The sequence below is a fragment of the Gavialis gangeticus genome, unplaced genomic scaffold (assembly GCF_001723915.1).
Source record: "Gavialis gangeticus isolate Ggan-Ray unplaced genomic scaffold, GavGan_comp1, whole genome shotgun sequence".
NCBI lineage: Eukaryota > Metazoa > Chordata > Crocodylia > Gavialidae > Gavialis > Gavialis gangeticus.
This window is the reverse complement of record NW_017729015.1, coordinates 3,570,930-3,585,055: the sequence shown is the minus strand read 5'-3', so window position 1 is coordinate 3,585,055 and position 14,126 is coordinate 3,570,930. Positions and strand designations below refer to the sequence as shown.

The 14,126-nt window shown below is 44.0% G+C and overlaps 1 long non-coding RNA gene across 1 annotated transcript in view; it reads left to right on the top strand.

The window, feature by feature from the left end:
- Nucleotides 1–1,582, top strand: part of LOC109294247 — a 12,178-nt gene extending 10,596 nt beyond the window's left edge. The window contains exons 2-3 of the long non-coding RNA XR_002096489.1: nt 216–217; nt 1,570–1,582. This is a non-coding gene — a long non-coding RNA (uncharacterized LOC109294247). The remainder of the gene's footprint in view (nt 1–215; nt 218–1,569) is intronic.
- The last annotated feature ends 12,544 nt before the right edge of the window (nt 1,583–14,126 follow it).

The window sequence follows — 14,126 nt, the reverse complement described above, 5'->3', positions numbered from 1 at the left end:
GGGGGGGGGGGGGGGAACAGGCCCAGACCCAGTGGGGAGGGGAGGAACAAGCCCAGACCCAAACTGGCAGGGGGAAGGGGGAATAGGCCCAGAGCCATAGGGAGGGAGGGAATAGGCTCAGACTCAAATTGGCAGGAGGGAGGTGGGGGAATGGGCCTGGACCTGAACCGGGGAGGGGAACAATGAGCTGGGACCCAAAGGTGGGGCAGAACCAGATGTGGGTCTGTGTCCCTGCCACCCATCATTCTTGACAGGCAATTTGCTAGTGTATATTATGTTAACATGAATCTAAACTTATTGAACTCTATGCATAAAAAATGCTACTCCCACTCAAAACAAACGAAAATAAACAAAAGCAAGAAAAGCAAAACAAAACCCAGAAGCGGCAAAAATGTACAAAATTGCAAATGGAGACTCTATCAGATGTTTTCCTTAACACATAGTTACTTTCATACATAAAAGTCAATAATTACCTTCACATGCACTGAAAAGCAATAATAAAACCAGAGCAACCATGACTCTGCCTATAGTGGTTATATGCTTATGCTTTATATGCTTATAAAAATACTGTATTTCTTCTCTCACACAGCATGCCCCCAAATATTAAATGACCCTTGTTTTTGAAAGGCAGAATGAAGAAAAAAGATTTTTCCAGTTATTCAGAGGCTAAACTTTAGTTGACTCACTCTCCCTTCCCTACGTAACTAAAACTGAATTCCTAGATGCTGAAGACTGGTCTCTGTGGATGGATTATGATTTTGAAAAAGAGCTAAAGAGTCTGTGCTGAACAGCTAAAGAGTCTGAGAAAAAGAACTTAAAGAGGCTGTGAAGAGAGAGACCAGGAGCAGCTAGCAGACAGCAAAATTACACAAAGAAAGGTTAGCTTGAGTAATGGGACATCAAGAACATTAAAAAGGAGAGACAACTGTTAATACATGTAGAGTGAAGAGCAATGATCCATTAAGTCAACTGTATCCCTCAGCTGCCTGAACAGTAATACCAAACCTGCTGCATTGTAGAGCAGGAATCAACCCCAAGCAGGAAATCAGCTTCTCCGCTTAATACACACGGTCCTGATACCCTGATATTTGGTGGAAAGGAGCATTCTATATATGAGGAAAATATGGTATTCTGAGAAATATTAGCTCACAACATACCAAGTTTTATCGATAGTTTACAAAATGTTTCAGCATAAACTTCAGCAGAGAAACTACTGAAGTCATTTAGAAGTGAGATCACTGGAAATGTGTACAAGAATATGCTGTACACTACAGGTTTAGGGTCAAAATGTACACTGCTTTATGCATACTGCAAACACTAATATCTGAACTCAAAGATTCCTATAAATGTCTTCAAGGGTGGGTTGGTCAGACTAAGTCAGCTGTTTGTTCTGTGTTGCTTAGAGCTAGCAGAAAAAGGTTTAATGGAGTTTCAATAGTTGAACCCCTTTTAATTCCATGGAAATGTATTTCTTGCTGTAACACAGGGCTGTCTAACTTCTAAGTGACTGGGGGCACATGCCGTGTGGGCCACACCAGCAGGAGCTGCATGCCATACATGCTGCACCAGGTCATGCTGCTGGCTCATAGGCTTCATGCTGTGAGGAATCCCCCTGGCAGGGGCAGGAAGCAGGAGCCAGGGGAGGGGAAGAGAGCCCAGAGACTCCAGGTGCTGTTGCAGCCAGAGTGATGGGGGGAGCAGTGGCCAGGCAAGAGCTAGGGTACCTGAACTTAACCCCATGGAGGCCACATGTAGCCCTCGGGTTGCCTGCTGGACAGTTCTGCTGTAATATGTATAAAAAAATAGAGCGACTTAAAGTTGGAGACACATTTTTACTTTAAAAATGGAATTCAACTACCTTATTTCATGTTAGCTAGGCTTTGTGTTTTAAATGTTCCTTTTTTAAAATTACTACTTGTATTTAAATGTATTGAGTGAAATATAGAAGTGATTTTTAAACTTTGAAGATTAGCAGGGGAGGCTACTATGACACCAGCAGTACACTTGGATAGCCAATAGAATTGATTGAGAGAGCTGATTTTAAACAACACATATATACAATCCTCCCATTATGGTAATGAGAGATCTGTTGTGAAATCAGTTACTCATGATTAGCCTTGATGTGAAACATACGCTGTATTGTCCTGCCATTCTAATAAGAGGGAAACCACCCGCATATGTATAATTCCAGTATTGCACTAATGGGGTGAGCTTGTCTGAAAACAGCTGTGTAGAGTCTTGGTATTATGATTGGACCTATCCTTTCATGATCCAAAGGCCACAACACCTCGTAGTCCATTCATTATGGTAGCATGGTAGGCAATGTGAAACCTACATGTGAAAAATTTCTTCAGCATGTAAATTCAGGGTCTCCCTAAAACTGTTCTTGAAACACTACAGAGATTGATGTGTGTGGAGCATCTGAGATTTTGTCAATGTTAATTTAGATGCAGTGGAGGAACTCTATGAAATCAATGAAACATTAAAAAATGACTCACTTTGAAATGCTTGCAGTAGTCAGCATAACTGCTTTACCATTTCAGAGAAAAAAGATGCAAGTAGGTGAGCACAGAATTGAAGTGAATAGGAGGACAAGCTCTTTTTACTCCTTTCCCAAAGCACCAAAAGAAGCCATACATAAGAAATATCAACCTCAGATTTCAGGACACGATGCAGCTGCCTATGGGTAGGAAGAAACCTCTCTCTTATTCCTGTTAATATGTTTTGGGTTTGCCTGTTCCTCTGAGTCATCTGGTACTAATTGCTATTGAAGACAGTTGCAGAACGAATGGCCTGGTTCATTGTGGCAGTTTTGATATTCCTACATGCAGCAGTAAGGCTGAAGACATATTTTCACTAGTAGCAAGTCAACTGAGGCATTTCTAAGAGTAATTGTGGCATTTAAGGTCACCGTGCCATTCATATGGTATCTAGCAAAGTGGAAAAATGTGTCAACTTTTGGGTACTTTCAGAGCTGAACCCAGAGTTTTTGCAGTGGTCTATCTGTGAACATCTGAACCTGGGGCTTTGCAAATCACTCTGTTTCTGGACTGCATCTGTTTTGCTCTTGACCTTTATAAGAAAGGCTAGAGAAGTGAGCCAGCCAAGAAAGCTGGCTACCAAAGACCTCACAGTCTTCCTGCGATTTCACAATCCCTACTTAGTGTTAGAGTTCACCCCAGTGAAACCCAAGGAGGAAAAGAAACAGGATGATCATTCTCTAACTAAAAAGCTGCCTTATATTTATATTCTGGATCCAAACAGAATTTGAATTTGATTCTTCTCTCACTTTAATCAATTCTATGCCACTGTAAATTCTGGCAGTGGTGAAAGGTGAGCAAACATGCTGCTTGTGGGTTTTATTTATGCTGTTTTGGCACCTGGTCAGATGAATATGAGTATTTGACAGTGCATTGCTTTGAAAGCTCAGACGTTATGCTGTCCTGCTCTATTTAAAAATGATTTGGTTAGGGACTTTTCAGAAAAGTTGGACATATACAAGTCCATGTGGCCAGATGGGATGCACCTAAGGGTGCTGAGGGAATTGGCTGATGTGACTGCAGAGCCATGGGCAATCATCTCTGAAAACTCATGGCAATCAGGCGAGGTCCCAGATGCTTGGAAAAGGACAAATATAGTGCCCATATATAAGAAAGAAAAAGGAGGATCCAGGGAACTACAGACCAGTCAACCTCACCTCAGTCCCTGGAAAAATCATGGAGCAGATCCTCAAGGAATCCATTTCTAAGTACTTGGAGGAGGAGAAGGTGATTAGGAACAGTCAGCATGGATTCACCAAGGGCAAGTCATGCCTAACCAACCTGATTGCCTTCTATGATGAGATGACTGGCTCTGTGGACACGGGGAGGACAGTGGATGTGGTGTACCTTGATTTTAGCAAGGCTTTGATAGTCTTCCACAACATTCTTGCAGGCAAGCTAAGGAAGTATGGGCTGGATGAATGGACTGTAAGGTGGACAGAAAATGGGCTGAAGCATTGGGCTCAGAGAGTAGTAGTCAATTGCTCGATATCTAGTTGGCAGCTGGTATTAAGTGGAATGCCCTGGGGATCTGTCCTGGGGCTGGTTTTGTTCAATATCTTCATTAATGACCTGGAAGATGGAATGAAGTGCACCCTCAGCAAGTTTGCAAATGACATCAAGCTGGAGGGAGTAGTAGATACCCTAGTGGGTAGGACTAGGATTCAGTGGCATAGACAAATTGGAGAACTGGGCCAAAAGAAATTTCATAAGGTTCAACAAGGACAAGTGCAAAGTCCTACACCTAGGACAGAACAATCCCATGCACCAGTGCAGGCTGGGGGCTGACTGGATGGGCATCAGGTCTGCAAAAAAGGACCTGGGGGTTACCGTGGACAGTAAGCTGAAGATGAGCCAACAGTGTGCCCCTGTTGTGAAGAAGGCTAACGGCATCCTGGCCTGCATGGTAGGAGTGTTTCCAGAAGGTCAAGGATGACCGCCGTTCTATTCAGCACTGGTGAGGCCACCACTGGAGTACTGTGTTCAATTTTGGAGCCCCCACTACAGGCAGGATGTGAACAAATTGGAGAGAGTCCAAAGGAGGGCAACAAAAATGAGGAGGAGGCTAGGGGACATGACTTATGAGGAGTAGCTGTGGGAACTGGGCTTATTTACTCTGAAGAAGAGAAGACTAATAAAGGATTTAGTAACAGCCTTCAACTACCTGCAGAGGGGTTGAAAGAGGGTGGGGCTAGACTTTTCTCACTGGTCTCAGGTTACAACAAGGGAAGTTTAGGTTAGACACTAGGAAGAACGTTCTCACTAGGAGGGTAGTAAAACACTGGAACAGGTTACCCAGAAAGGTGATGCAAGCTCAATCCTTGGAGGTTTTCAAGACCTGGCTAAACAAAGCTTTGGTTGGGATGATCTAGTTGGAGGTGGCCCTGCTTTGAGAAGAGGGTTGGACTAGATGACCTCTTGAGGTCCCTTCCAGCCCTAATTTTCTGTGATTGTATGATTGTTTTCAGAGAGAGAGAAACACGTGAAGTGCATGGAAATACATGTGCTCTTCCTGGGTTCTAAAATTGCTTATAGCTCCCAACGGGGGCTTTGTGAGAGCACATGCCAGAGAAGTGATGGCCTCAGTTGTGTCTATGTTCCAATCTCCATCTTTGTTTAATAAAACTAGTCTCCTAGCTCCAACATTCAACTGAATCCACACAGCAAAAGGAGAGAGAGGTAACATATTTGCCTGGATTATGGTAGCATAAAAAAACCCCAAACACGTACTGTAATAAACAGTATGAACCAGAGACACCCTGTTGATACAGTGCTCTTCGTGTTGCTAGGTGGTGCACAATGGCAGAACTGGGTCCAACTAGCCACTGAGAATTCCCCCTGGCATAAGGGAGCTCTCAGCTGCCATCAAGCAATGTAATTATCTCTTGTGTCAATTCTCTCCATGCACCTTGGCATACAGGGCACGTAAGGGGCTTAAAAGGGTATGTCTAGGCTAAGGCAGGGTGATCTGGACTCTACCAATTGTCTACCGGTGTATAGGCTCCTAGGGACCATAACAGGTTGTTTTCTGCTCTCAGTTCTGCCAGGGTAGGGGCCAGGACAGCTTGAGTATCAGGTGGCTGTGACCAGTTCATTGACAGCATCCCTGCTTGCACTAACTGGTTCGTCGTGCAGGAGAGGATCGAGCCAGTATTTCTTGGCTTCCTTCTGGACATTTGCTCTAGTTTCCCAGGGCATGTAGCCTGTTCATCTTGTCCTCTCAGTATCATCTTTCTCTTACCTTTGCCTGTATTGCAGCATCTCCCTTTTAGGTACTCTGTCAGTCTAGACTGTAAACTCTTTTTTATGTGTTGATATTTATAGCAAATAACACTAACTGAAAGAGAGGTTTCATTCTCTCACCTCCCTCTGATTTGGGTCCTGGGAGCTGATAGGCAGACTCCCCACCTGTGAAAACAAAGTCACAACTACAGGTTGTTTCCAGCGATACTAACTCAAAACCAGAACTACCGATTTTAAATACCAGGCATTAGCCTCCACAGGCCTTTGCAGCTCCAGTAGCACTGGCTCCGCCTTTCGTTTTATACCCCACTCCTTAAAATAGTCATGTGAATGGCAGGAATCTGTAACCCCTTACAAACCTCAGACCTGGAAAGCACATAAAGGCATGTTGAAAGTTAAGCCTACACTTCAGTCCTATTCTTAAATAGATATGGTATTTTTTTTTCTGAATCTGCGCCTTAAGTGGGAGCAGAGAGGGCTGAGCACTCTACTAGGTTGGCCTAAAGTGTTTAAGTTGCTTTGGGGCCAACACTGTATTGGTCTCTGCTGTTGCAGCAACTAAATCTTTGCTACCTAAGCTCAGTGCTGAAATATTAAGTCTTGCATAGCTGTATTAGCTCAGTTTACCTTTCTGTTCCAAAAGAGGTTTAGCACTAATTGACCAGAATTCAAACCAGCCTTCTCTCTCGGTTATGTGGTACATTACTGGTAATTGACCTGCTTTCCTGGCAGCGAGGGTAGATACTCCAGCCAGCATACACTGTATGACTGTATCCTATAATTACTGAGATTTAAGCCCTTGAAGGAAAAATTTAGGAGTTCTTTCCCTGCTGAATTGAAATCATAAAAAAATCCCTGTTTCTAGCTAATCTTTTAGACATCTACAGAGAGTTGGAAATGTTTGCTATCACCTAAGAATTTGCTAAGCTGGATGCACAGTATCTGGAGTGGAAACTCCTGAATGGAGGCTATAAATGGGCTATTTTTTAATACATAGTTCTCACAGGTGTTATCTGGCTTTAAAAATACACCATTTGCCAGATACACTAACTATATATTCAGCCTTATAACCCAGGAGCCATTGTTTTGTATCAATTAGAAACAGCGTTTTCAACACAACCTTGGACAGCAGGAAGGGAAAGCTAAGGCACAGGGGGAGGAATAGATTTTTATAGTTTATTACTTCTTTATATTGTGCTGGATCTTCCTACACATTAGGAACTGGATTTTCTAGTTTATCGTATCTATGAATCTTTGTAGAAGAAAATCAAAAAGCTCCCCAAATTTCACTCTCCTTTGCTTGGTCCTCCCCAGAGTATGACTCTGGCTTGTCTCCAACAGAAGCCCTTCTCCATCCTCCTAGCTCCGAGGTAAGTGTCAGTACAGCATCTGCCATCGAGCCATAAGGGAGAAGGGGAAATTGAGAGAATGGGAAATATAACTTACTGTTTAAATTAACCTCACTGGGATTCTTTTCCTTTCAGGAGATAGGCAAAATGAAAACCTGATATATAGTAATACCCTTCTGTCTTAAAATCCACTGTGTGCCTCTCCTGTCTCTTTGTATCTAGAAATAAATCAAGTGCTTCAGAAATGTACTCTTTAACTTGGTCACCATATGTACTTGCCAGCTCAAATATGTATTTTCAGACAATCTTGCCTCTCTGAATCTCTTCTCCAGACCTCTTGAGTTTGAAGCATTGATTTTACATTTAAACTATGTGATGTGTCATGGTTGGGGTGTCTAAGGTATTACAGGAGGAGATTACAAAAGGTTTTCAGAATAAAATAATGTTGGCCCACCTACACATCGCCCTATGGCAAGGTAGCAATGGGTGATGGCAATGTAGCAATCACGTGGGTCTGCACATGATTGCCAGCTATGTCGCCACAGTGGCACACTTCTGCTATGGTGACACAGCAGTGAGATCTAATCATGAGCTGTGCACACAGCACAGTAACCACCTATGCTGCACCATGCGCCCATGTGCCCGAGGCGCCCCTGGGGGTCACAAGGAATAATGGCCATAAGCTAGCAGAGAGCAGATGTAGACTGGACATTAGGAGGAACTTCTGCACAGTTAGAATGGCCAAAATCTGGAATGGGTTCCCAAGGGAGGTGGTGCTCTCCCCTACCCTGGGGGTCTTCAAGAGGAGGTTGGATGGGCATCTGGCTGGGGTCATCTGAACCCAGCGCTCTTTTCTGCCTATGCAGGGGGTCGAACTTGATGATCTATATGAGTTCTGGGTCCTAAACCTCTTTTTAATTTACTAGTAACTGGTACAGGCATGACCCAGAAGCTTTGTGGGTCAGAAATCTCCAAGTCTCATGTTGGATCATGGGCCTCGGGTGTTACTGCACTGATGCAGATAAATGTTCTTCACTTTCAATTGTATAGCAACCCTGGAGAAGTCTGAACTAAAGCAAAACATCAGAGCTTGTTCTTTTTACCTTTTGGGACAGAAAAGGCAATTTGAGAAGCAGAAAAAGAAGGCTAAGATGTATTTAATTTCCTTTCTTCCCGCAATAAAATAACTGAATGCAGTATATTATTTAAATGTATGACCTTGGCACAATGTTAAACTGAGCAATTAAATTAAACCAGGAGTAAAAAATGTATACAAAGTAAGCATGTTGTGAACTGGCAGCTTGGAAAGCAACTGAAGTTTCACACATGAAGAATTAACCTGAGAATTAACATAAGATTTCTACAATGCAAGATAAGAACAGCATCCTCATATAGTTCGAATGCTAGTGAATGAGCCATCAGAGGTGGAGCCTACACAGGCAAACCCCCAGACTGACTGAAACACCAAGGGAAGGTGGATTAGTGACAGTGATAGCACCCACCAATATCAGTTCCTTCCCAGCTTTTTAAAATGAGTTTACTTCTACTATTTTTGCATCTGCCTTGGTTTGATATCTCCACTTCAGATCCCATTCCCAGTCTACTCAGCTGGACTGTGCATAGAGGATGTCCACAGGGCTCAGATCAGTGAATGAGATCCAAATTATTCTCCCAGGCTCACAGACTACTGCTAAAACCTCAATAACAGAGCCGTTCTGGTGGTCACTTCAGCATCACTCCCTGTTCAGAAAGGAACACATGTAGTTTGCAGATCCACCAGTCTTTCTGGGATCCTAACCCACTCTGTGGCCCAGAGAGTCATGACAAATCTTTGTTTGGCACTGGAATATGCGGTTCATATTTAGGTAGAAAAAAGTCAATTTACTGAAACTTGAACTTTTTGGAATAACTTGCCATTTTTGGCATAAGTTTCTTTGTGTCCAGAAGATTGTTTTTGTGGACTCCTGGATAGTCCCTGGCTTAAATCAGACATAGAAGGCACTAGAAACCAACTGCTCCACATTTTAGCTGAGTACCCTCACCTGTGGGCTATTAGCTATTCTGACAATGAGGGTCTTTCAGTCTGTCTGTTGGAGCTGTTCATCTTTGCATACATAATTACATATTAATCAGAAGATAAAAGTACTGGGGGGGGGAAGGCCAAGCTCCAGAGAAAAAAAGCATTGAGCCCCTTTTTATATAGGGTGCCTGTATATGAGCATGGAGTCTGCTCTGACATGCTGTAATTACAGTGTCTAGGAACAGACTCAATTAATCGACTCTGCTGGAGTGTAATAATTACTGTGCTCCAGCAGCTTCCCATGTCTTTTGTATTAGCATCCCTGCACTTCAAAATGGTGGCAGGGTTGCTTGAAATTAAGCTCACTGAATGAGCTTTAGTTCGAGTGTCCCCACTGCCATTTTAAAGCATGGGGATGCTGATATATGAAATACTGTGTCATTTTAATTAGAGCCACTCTAATTAAAGCAGTACCCCCTCACTCCTGGAACATATGTAAAAGTGTCCATAGGCTCCTAGTCATGCCCCTGCTCACCAGTCCTCTAGTACAGCAGTTGCCAACCTCATGTCATGATCCAAATGAGGGACATGGGGGCAATGCCAGCAGTGCCGCAGACAAAGGACGAGCCACACCGCGTGCCTGGAGCTCCCCTGCCCCCAGGTCCATTGCCACTGCAGTCGTTGCACTCCACTCCCAGCAGCGGGCCACAGCAAAAAACGCTGGGAACCATTGCTCTAGTTACAAGTTATAGCTGTGATGGTGATAGACAGAGAGAGTTTTTCACCTTTGGGTGTGACTGCTCTACTAAGCCGAACAGCACTAAGCTGATTAACGTTTGTGCAGCTTACAGTGTAAGAAATAGTCAGCTGAATTTTTACTGTCAAATGCTACCCAGTGATGAAATGCAACCTTTTACAAATCATTTGAAATCTTCTATATCAGAGGTGTCTAACTACAGAGAAGCTGGGGCTAAATGCCACACAAGCCACAGGCTGCTGGCTGCACACCACACAGACTGTTTTCCATGGCAGCTGCACAAGTTCCTCAGGAAAACCCACTGCACACAGCTCCCCCATCACACAAGGAGTATAAGCTCCACATTGCTACTGCCTTGTGGCCCTGTCCTGCTGCCACCACCATGTAGGCGAACCCTTCCCTCCACCTCTACCATTGCACAAGCAATACTCCCCACCCCCACAACCACTGCCACATGAGCAGCATGAGTCCTCCCGTGCACTGGCACCACCACAAGGCAATACTGCCCCCACAATTGGGAGTGGAAGCCCCTGACCAATTACCTCTGTTGGTCTTGCCATGTGGCAGCAAACTCACTGGGCCTCCGGCGTTCTTCCCTATACCTGAGAGCCCACTTACTGCTCCATAGCAGCTGAAGCAACGTGGGGAGTGGCAACTGGGTGGGAGCCCACAGGCCACACATTAACCCTTCACAGGCTGGCAGCCCACAGGCTGCCAGTTGCACAGCCCTGTTCTGTATTGCAGGGTTAACGCTTCAATCATCTTCTCAAATTCTGGCCATTGAGACTGAAAAGTAATGGGTCTCTGGGAATCTGAAGATTAAATGAAAAAATCCTGCTTCCAAGTATTTGAGAACCAGCCATGTTAACCAGCATGGTACTAGATGTTGCAAGGAGAACATGTGGCCTTATGTGAGCATTTCAGCTAATCAGCACCGGCATTTAAACTACCAGGTGGCCTGACTGTTTTAAGCTGTTTGTCATTTTAACTTTCCATGATTACTACCAAGGATGTTCTGCAGAGTTGCTACATTAACTCTCTTGGTGTTGCCTTGTTTTCCCTCTTCTTTCCCTTCTGTATGTTTAACCTAGAACCACAAAATCTAAAATTATAATTTCATGTTCATTACATGGCATCAATACAGGGTGGAGTTGAGGCTTTTTGAGTGCCTTCCCTGCATGTTTCTATGTTCAGATTTTTTAAGTATAACCTGAACTCTTAATTTCCTGGGTGTATAATGCTTGGTTACAACATCCCTGTATTTTTTTATCCTTAATTTACTAATTGCTACTCCCAGGTTTCACTGCTTCAAAATACAGGTTTACTTTTTCCTGTAAGTTTCTTCATTATCTGTCTGTCTATCTATCTAATTAAGAAACTTATACACACATATAAGCAAGATGCAATAAGCCCATAGAATGCTTCCATGGGATATCTGTGACTCTTTGAAAATATTTAAAATCAACCTTTTTTTAACAAAATGATTTTTTAAGAAGAAATCCCTAGCATATTAGAACAATGCAAAGTAGCCAATGTACTGCTCAACCTAGTCCATAATTCATAAGTGTCTTATTACCGTAGAGGTCTGTGATCCAGAGACAAGGAATCTGGGAAAAGAGAGCTACAGGAAGACCAATTCCCAACTCCTTTTGATTTAGGACTTTAAGGGTTTCCCTTTTGCCCTTGTCTGAATCCGCACCGCAGTGCTGTCATTGAACAGTAGAATCAGCTGAGACAGCAGTGCCTTAAAAGCATTTCAACCACTTTTGCTCAAGCTATTGTGGCTCTCCAGAACCTTTAAAAAAATCAGTTGTCTTTGTGCCACTGATTCATTATAGCCAGTGACTGGTTGATTTATTTCTAATGTCATATCATAGTGGCCTCACTTACAAGTTATCTGAGCTGTTGACCTGACCCTGAGTAGCCTATAAAAACATAACAGATGGAGACAACCCCCATTAATGACTCTGGTTAATTATGCTTCCCACCCCTCCCCAATATAACTTATGTACAAATGTTCACTGAATTTTACCTATACAGAAAGGCTGAAAAGTAAATATTACTTGAATAATAGAGTAGTTAGAATAAAGAAGAGACTGATATATTAAATTGAACTGATCCTACAATTGATTTTAACTCAACAGCTAATTAACAACTGTTAATTATCAGAAAATTCTTTTCATACCAAAAAATTAAATGCTGTAAACTGGGAGAGGATGTATTGGATTTTTATATATTACAAAAATTTTGAATCCTTGTGTAGCAGGGCACGGGGGTGCCTGCTACTAGTAATAGTGGTGTGGGCTTAGCTGCCAATCTTCAGGGCAGCCCAGGTGAGGGTTGCTAGGACAACTGATTGGGTCAGCTGACTGCCAGGGGGCAGGGCCGGGCCTTTATAAACAGCCCAGGCCAAAGCCTAGCTGGTAGCTCCCCTCTGGCAGCCAAAGGAGTAACGGCTCTGCTGAAGAGCAAAGTAGAGTAAACCAGCCTGGGTGCCCTACTGCCTGATAGAGCGGAGAATGGTGTGGAGAGGGAAGGACCCTGATGGAGATGAGGAATAGCCAGGGCAGTGTGGAGTGTATGTTATAGCTAGTTGGCTCATAGCTTGTGTTTTCTTTATGTAAGACCAGCCAGGAAGCTTATTTGTGTTGTAGCCGGTCAGCTTATGGTTTTATGTTTCTTGGTGGTTATTGTTACACTGGAGGACCAGGTGAGGCTGTAGGGGTATGAGGAGGCCTCACGGGAGCTCCCCAATAATCTGTGGGTTCCTGGGTGCCCTGTTCGGGCACAGGAAGCAGTGCCTGGGAGGCACAGCTGTTTGGCGCTGGTGTGGCGCTGCGTGTGGGGTATTAAGCCCCAGCCCGTGAGGCTGGTACTTGCTGGGGCTTAATACCCCACGTGAGAGGGGTCAAGGGGGCCAGGCACAGCTACAGGCCACCTGAGCCCCGGGCATGAGAAGCGCGGGACATGCCCCAGGGAGGGTGATGGGCGCAGTGAAAAATCTGGAGAAGGACAAAGTGTGCAAGTGAGAAGCCCAGAGTGGGAGGCTAGCGAGAAACTTTAAAGGAGTCAGCTCAGGGGCCGGCCTGAGTAGGCTAGCGAATACAAGGGAACTGGCAAAAGGGCACGAGTTGCATGACAAGCTCAGGAGCACCAGTAAGGGAGCTGGTTGCGTGACAAGCCCAGGGGCGTTAGCCAGGAGGCCAGTTGAGGGGCAAGGTCAGGGCGCCTACGGGAGGTGCCAGTTGTGTGGCAAGCCCAGAGCGCCAGTCAGGGCGCGGAGAGCAAACTGACCAGTCAACGTCCGGGACATCTGTGAGGGTTGGGGTGTGCTAAAGGGGAGGCTGGAGGCACGCGTAGCCCGTAAGACTGGGGTGCACGGGGTCACTGCTTAGAGGATATGGGCTAGTATGAACATAGCACTGTGTCATAGAGAACAGTAAGGCAGCCTCCCTTAAAGATGCATCTTTAACAGCAAGATGTGGTGGGTGAGACAGAGGGTGCCAAACAGTTAACTTGGCACGGTAAGGGACGCTAGGGAGATCAGGCTGCTCCTATGCCGCGCCCTGTGACACCTTGCATTTAAAAAAAAAAAATGCAAAACCTAGCTCAGCCTAACTTATCAAGAATAATGCTTGATGCCTCCAGAAACTGTTTGTTCTACTTCTTTTTTTTACCCTTAATTGAATTCAGAAAGATGTTTCTGTATTTTGCCACCCTCTATATATCATAGTTACCCAAATTATTTTGCAATACCCATGCTTGGCTCTGTATTGCTGAACTGTTGCTGAGGTCACTTAATATGTTTTGAAAACATGGCTTACTCTGTCCTAAACCCCTATCAATAGCCACTAGCACTTTTGGTAGTCTTATGCTTCCCCCCAAGGTCCTGTTCCAATTAGCTGCAGTATGCAGCACCTTCAATGCCTTGTGTGTTACTGAAATTCATTAAAAAGACACAATTTGCTAATAAATTTTACATAGCTAATTCTGAGCCCAAAGAGACACTGAAATGAAAATGCTGCAAGTTTCTCTAGAACATGAAAGGATAAACGGACTAATGTACAGTAATGAATGCAAACAGTAGCGTGCATGTTACAGTTCTGTTCATAACTAGAGAATATTCTCCCCCCCCCCTCCCCCAGTAATTAGATTCTTTTTATGGACAATTTATAAATTTATTATAATTTTCCAGGTATAGAATATAACTACTAGTG